At 59.1% G+C, this 6,316-nt stretch overlaps 1 long non-coding RNA gene across 1 annotated transcript in view; it reads left to right on the top strand.

The window, feature by feature from the left end:
* The window catches only part of LOC123521069, a 22,543-nt gene extending 16,244 nt beyond the window's left edge, over window positions 1-6,299 (top strand). The window contains exon 3 of the long non-coding RNA XR_006679560.1: window positions 6,064-6,299. This is a non-coding gene — a long non-coding RNA (uncharacterized LOC123521069). The remainder of the gene's footprint in view (window positions 1-6,063) is intronic.
* The last annotated feature ends 17 nt before the right edge of the window (window positions 6,300-6,316 follow it).

Genomic DNA, 6,316 nt, shown 5'->3' with positions numbered 1-6,316 from the left:
CAGTGTCCAGCACCAGGCCTAGGAGTCCCGGTGACGCAGTGGGTTACGAGTTGGGCTGCAAACCACAAGGTCAGCAGTTTGGAACCACCAGCTGCTCAGGAGAAAGATGAGGCTTTCCACTCCCATGAAGAGTTAGTCTCGGAAACCCACAGGGGCTGTTCTAGCTTGTCTTTATAAGTGTGCTGTGAGTCGGAATCGGCCCCATGGCAGTGAGCATGGTGTTTTTTGAGCACCAGGCCTGGCCTCTTGTGGGTGCTCTGTAAATACAGACTGGCTCGTTCCTCGTGCCAATGTGATTGGCCCCACCCACTCCTTCGTGGAGCCGGTTCTCTTGCTGCTCCTGGTTCTGCAGCTAATCCGGTATGTGGCCTTGAACCAGTTCCTTCCTGAACCTCAGTTCCCACATCTGTTAAGTGGGTTGGTCATGTTTAACGGACGTTCCAGGCACTGAACTGAAGGTTTGACATGCATCACATCCTCAGTCTTTGCTGCAGCTCTACCAGGAAGCCAAATAGTAACATCCCATTTACAGGGGAAGACTGGGGCTCCGAGAGCCTGAGAGCCACGCCTGGAGGTCATAGGGACGGCCGCTCACGCTGTGTGCGAGGCAAGCTGGTACCTGCAGCCCCTCTCAGGCTTTGATGCACATGCATGCCACCACGAGAACCAGGGAGCTGTCTCTGCGCCTGCCTCCAGGGAGCTCTGGAGCCATAGATCAGCGCCCAACTTGGGTCCCCTCACCTGGCTCCCATATGGAGACAGCGTACTCTCCAAAAAGACCCTTGTCCCCCTGACCCTTTGCCTCCAGGGTCCCTGAGAGGGACCAGAACGCTTTCAGGTGGGGCTGGGCTAGAGAGTGACTCTCAGCTCACGAGCAGTGACCACGGCGTTACTGCGGTGTTCCCAGCAGTGCTGCGTTGCCCAGGCATCTCCACAGCGGCTAGAGCATCTCATTCATTACCCTCAGCCCCTTGGCTAGGGCTCCATGAGGGGCACTGGCTGGGGTCCCACCTTCTCTCCCAACCCCCACTGGGGCTCCCCTGTGGACTCAGGAGCTGCACCTCTCATGGGGTCTGGGCTCTGCCTAGCTGCGCGATTGGGGCAAGCGACTAGCCCTGTCTGAGCCTCTTGTTCCTCAACTGTAAATGTGGCTGATGACAGGATTGGTTGTCAGGATTAAACGAGTTGATAGATAAAAATGCTGAACCAGGAACCCCAAACCAACAAACAAACTCACTGCCGTTGAGTCAGTGCTGACTCAGAGCGACCCTATAGGACAGGGTAGAACTGCCCCTGTGAGTTTCCAAGACTGTAACTCTTTATAGGAGCGGAAAGCCTGGTCTTTCTCCTGCGGAGCTGGCTGGTGGTTTTGAACTGCTGACCTTGGCAGTTAGTGGCCCAACGAGTACACTGCCACCGGGCCCAGGCTGGTAGTAAAGACTGCATTAGGGAATGCGACAATCACAACGCCCGCTAGTAGACTGAATGGTGGTGAGACTCCTGAGCATCTGGGAGCAGAAAGGCCAATTTGGACATCAAGAAGCAAACTAGTGCTTCTACCAAGACCAGCTGTCCCTTCTGAGACTGGCCAGTCCCCGCCTCATGGGAGTCTGAGTCTCCTTATCTGTAAACCGGGGTATAACAACTGTTTGCTCCATCTCCTGAGGGACGCCCAGACGCCTGGGGAGAGGCGCCACCGAAATGCAGCGCTGACGGGTGGCAGCAGGTCAGCGCGCCGTGGTCCAGCCCTCGGGTCCACAGGCTCCCATGGGCCCAGCCATGCATTCGAGCACCAGAGCTTCTGCATGGCTGGGCAGGGAGACGTGTGGGGAGGAGAAGGCTGTGTGGACCCAACCCCAGGCCCATTTGAGGATAGCCACTGCAGGAGCTGCTGTGTGTGGCCCCCGGACCAGGACCTCTTTAAAGAGAACTTAGAAGTTCTGCATTTTACATAAAATCTCCTGATTTTAAAATCTTGATAACTAATCCCAAATTAAAAAAAAACAAAATCCATACTGGCTGGTGCGGGAGTGCACATCTGTATTCTGTTTGGGTCTCCAGGGTCCTTGCTGAGGGGTGAGAGGCAGGGCAGGGCAGGGTGGGGTGCCCGATTGACTGCAGAGGGGTCTTGGAGGACAAGTCAGTGTCCCAGGGGCACGGGGAGGCATTCCAGGCCATGGGAACTTCATTGGCAGCCTGGGGTGAGGCGGGACCACATTAGTTTGGTGTCTGGCTGGGCGAGGCCAGGCTCAGGCCGGAGTATAGAGCAACTGGTGGTGTTGATGTCCACAGGGACTTGATGTCAGCAAAGAGGCGGGGGTTGGGGGGGGTTGCGGGGTGGGTAGGGAGCTTGGGTGGTCTCAGTTCCAGGGCGATTAAAAGCCCCTCAGTTCTCTGCCCCAGGGGCTCTGGCATGCAGGTGAGGAGGAGGGTCTGGCAGCAGTGGGCAGTGCTGGGGGCCCCTTGCCAGCAAGCTGGGTGGTCAGCACTTTGTTTACACAGCAGCTGCTGGTGCCTTCCTGGGGACAGGGACGACGTGGCCCACCCCTCTGATCCCTCTGCCCTTTCTCTGGTCCATGTTTTTTCATTTTATTGCGTCATTTGTTTTACTTTGTTGTTGTTGAGCGTTTACAAGGAATGAAATGGAATGAAAAGTTCATGGGGGTTTCCCACGGACGCGGTGAAGCCCAGAAACCCCGCAGGAAGCAGCCCCAGCCCCAGCTCCTCTGTGCTCGCTGGCATTGGTGACGCCCTTCCAGCTGTGCAACTGTCCTCCCCCCTCGACATAAGCTCACCACCCCCCGAGTGGTAGGTGGTTCCCACTCACCCAGAGGGGCTCCTGGAAGAAAGCCTGGTACGAAAACCCGGCCACTGCAGCCCGGGGGAGAGCGTCTCTCCCACAATGAGGTCACTGGGATTCACGGAAGGTGGCTGGTTTGCGTCTGATACCTAAGCAGGTGGCTCTTAGGCAGCACCCCTGTGGGCCACGCACAACTCTGGGTCTGCCTTGCAAAGTGCGGAAGATGGTCCTATAGGAGAAATTCTGTCCCTGGCCCAAGATTGGGCAGACTGCGTGGCGGCGCGTGGGCTTGAACCCAGGTTGTCAGGCCACAGTCTGCAGTGTAACCATTAGGCTCCGTAGTGGTTGAGTGCCGTGGCGACCCCGTGCACAACGGAGGGCAACACTGCCTCACAGCCGTCCGTCCCCCTGCCGGAGCCCGTGACTGCAGCTGTGGTGTCAGTCCGACTCTACCAAGCACGATGCCCTTCTCCAGGGACTGGTCTCTCCTGGACAACGTGCCCAAATCCCCAAGACAAAGTCTGCCCATCCTCGCCTCTAGGGAGCGCTGGCTGGGCTTCTTCCAGGGCAGCTCCCTCCGCTGGTCCTTTGAGCATCCGTGCTACTTTCAGTGCCCTTTGGGCCCGTGGATGTGCTTGTTGGGGCGGAGGAGGCAGGGCCTGGACTTCTGGAAGCGGTTGCTGCACTTCCCAGCATCTGTGCATATTTTCTTAAGGGAGCGCATTGCCAGATTCCCGTAGCGGTCCACGACCCCCAATGCCTGGGAGCCTCTGCCGGCTGCTTCATTAAAAAGCTGTTACTGCCCTGGGGACCACAGCCCTGCGGGAGGGGAGGTGCTGGCCTGCTGTGCTCTGGGCATCTCTTTCGTGGGGCCCTGTGGCTGCAGTGGGCAGGACACCCTCAGGGACTTCCCACCTCCCACCCACAGCGCTGCTGTCCTGGTCCCAAGCTAAGGGTAGGGCTTGGGCGTGGACACAGGCAGAGGGCTGCCCTCATCTGCGGAAAAAGGGACGAGAATTCACCCTCTGCGTACACAGGACCTCAAGCTCAGCCAGAATGGCAGCAAGCCCCCACAGAGCTTGTGTGCACCCAAATCTCCCTCCTTGGGGCCAGCCCTCCCAATCTGGCCAGCCCAGAAAGTCCACCCCCATCTCCTCCCCTCCCCACGGCTTCCCTGGTCACCCTTCGTTGTAGGTGCTCATTTGCTTGGCTGCTGGGCTCACCCGGGGACTGGCACCAAACAGGAGCCGGGTGGTGGTGTATAGGCGGTGAGCCCGCCCCAGCGAGCATCTGGCCCAGCCCTTTTAACAGGCAGGAGGCCCAGAGAGGGGCAGGCGGTGCCCAGGGCCACACAGCATGCCCCACAGAGCCTAGGACCAGGCCCTCACGCCCAGTGCCTAGACCAGACCTCTCTCTTTTCTTTTTCTTTTTAAAAGTTAATCATTTTATTAGGGGGCCTCTTCCAAATCTTACGTCATTTGTGTTCAGCGTGCTTGTACATACGTTGCCGTCAACAGTTTAGACCAGCCCGCTTCATGTTTCTGCAAGTGTCCGTCTTCAGCGAGCCGCCGCCGCCTGGGATCCCATCGTCTCAGCATTATCATTCCCAAAGGCAGCCCCCAAGGCAGCCGTGTGCTCCTGTGAGCTGCACTGGGGCTGGGAGGCTGGGGGGGGGGAGGGGAGGGGTTCTCGGGGAGACATCTGTGACCCCCTCTGGTAGAGTCCTGGGTGAGCCCCACCCACGCTCAGTGGCCATGCTGAGCGGGCTTGGGCATGGCTTGTGCTTGGGTGGGATTTCACAGATGTCCGTCCCCCCACCCCCCTGGCCCTGGCCCCGGCCCCCAGCTTTCAGAAAGCTGCTGCTTGGCATTCTCACTCCCTGTGCTTCGCCTCAGGACACATGGTGCTGTTTGGGGAGAGAACACGGGGACCTTCATGTGCTGTGTGTGGGTGTGGGGGCCCGCCTTAGCTCTCTCCAGGGAGCTGGGTAGGGTGGCCTGCCCTTGGGGAGCCAGAGTCCAGACCTCCTGGGTGGACTGAGGTTCCCAGCAAGGGGGGTGCCTGCCATTGCTCCTTGGGTTTGGTCACACCCACACACCCTGCACTGTGCCTGGCGGGGGCCCCTGGGGCCTCCCCCCCCCCCACAACGGATGAAGGACTCCTGGCTGCACTAGGGACACATACTGACAGCTGCTGTTTCTTGAGCATCTCTTGTGCCCCACTCTTGAGACGGACTTACTCGGTGACCCTTGGCCACAGTTTTACACTACAGGGTGACAGTGTTACAGAGAAGGTCACTGAGGCCAGGGGATGTTCAGTGACTCAACCAGGGCCTCCCCGGGCAGCTGAGGCAGCACCTGCACAGCCCTGGGTTTGACTCCTCCCAGCTGCTGCTCCTGAGCCTGTCCCTGGCCCACCAGCTGACAGCTGACTGACAGACAGACGGGGCCTGACCGTGTGGACTCACTTTGTCCATCCTATGTCTGGATTTGTCTCAGCTTCGTTCTGGGCTCGGGGATGGCAAGGCGGCGGCTGCTGCTGTCAGGTGTGCTAGGGTTGGCTGGGCCTCCTAGTAACCTGTGTGCAACAGAAGCAAACACCGCCCACCCCGCGTCACCCCCTCTGCTCTGACTGCACCCGTCCATCCTGTGCAAAGGGGCCCTTTGTCCCCGACCCTGGACTTGACAGAGGGCCATGTTCTTCCCTCCTGATAGCATGGCCACATAAGAATAATAGAGAGCAGCCACCATTTATTGAAGGGAGTGCTGGTGGGGCTGTCGGGCAAGTGTTGGACTGCTGCTGACTGCAAGGTTGGCGGTTCAAAACCCCCAGCAGCCACTTGAGGGAGAGAGATGCGCCCCCTGCTCCCTGAAAGACTTACAGCCTTGGGAAGAGTGGCTGTGAGTTAAATCCACTCGGCAGGGGGTGGTATGGGGGTGGTGTGTGTGTGTGTGTGTGTGTGTGTGTATACACACCATTTACTGATACCGTGTGCTAGACATGGCTGTAGTGGCTGATTCTCATTATGCCTAGTATGCTCTTAATCTCTCAACCTTTTGAGATGAGCACTGTTGTTAGCCCCTTTCACAAGTGCGGAAACAGGCTGGCAATGATGAAGGGGCTGGCTTCAAATCCTGCCGCCAATAGGCTGGGCAGTGGTAGTACTCGAATCTGGGGCTGCCAAGGTCAGGTCCTGCATGACCTCCGTCTGCTAACCCAGAGACCCGGCTGCTTCCTCTGACCCTGTCCTGTTCTCCACACAGCTCAGCCCTGAGGCCCCCACCGAGTGAGCGGCATGCGGGCCCCCCAGGCCAGCCCAGCACCCTGCAGCCTGCTGCCCAGCCCTCCCAGGAGGCCCTGACACCCTGGGGCGCTTCCACGCTGTGCAGGACCACGCGGGGGGTTGCCATGGTGACATAAAGGGGTGCAGCGGAAGGAAGGAGCGCAACCAGCCTGCGGACTGCGCCCCTGGCTGGGGGGAGGCACGGGCCCGGTCTTCCCCGCCCCCCGCCCCCC

This window comes from Echinops telfairi, unplaced genomic scaffold, assembly GCF_000313985.2.
Source record: "Echinops telfairi isolate 266 unplaced genomic scaffold, ASM31398v2 ScPeMD7_7469;HRSCAF=8507_0, whole genome shotgun sequence".
Classification (NCBI taxonomy): Eukaryota; Metazoa; Chordata; class Mammalia; order Afrosoricida; family Tenrecidae; genus Echinops; species Echinops telfairi.
The sequence above is the reverse complement of the archived record's forward strand: the minus strand, read 5'-3'. Positions and strand labels throughout refer to the sequence as shown.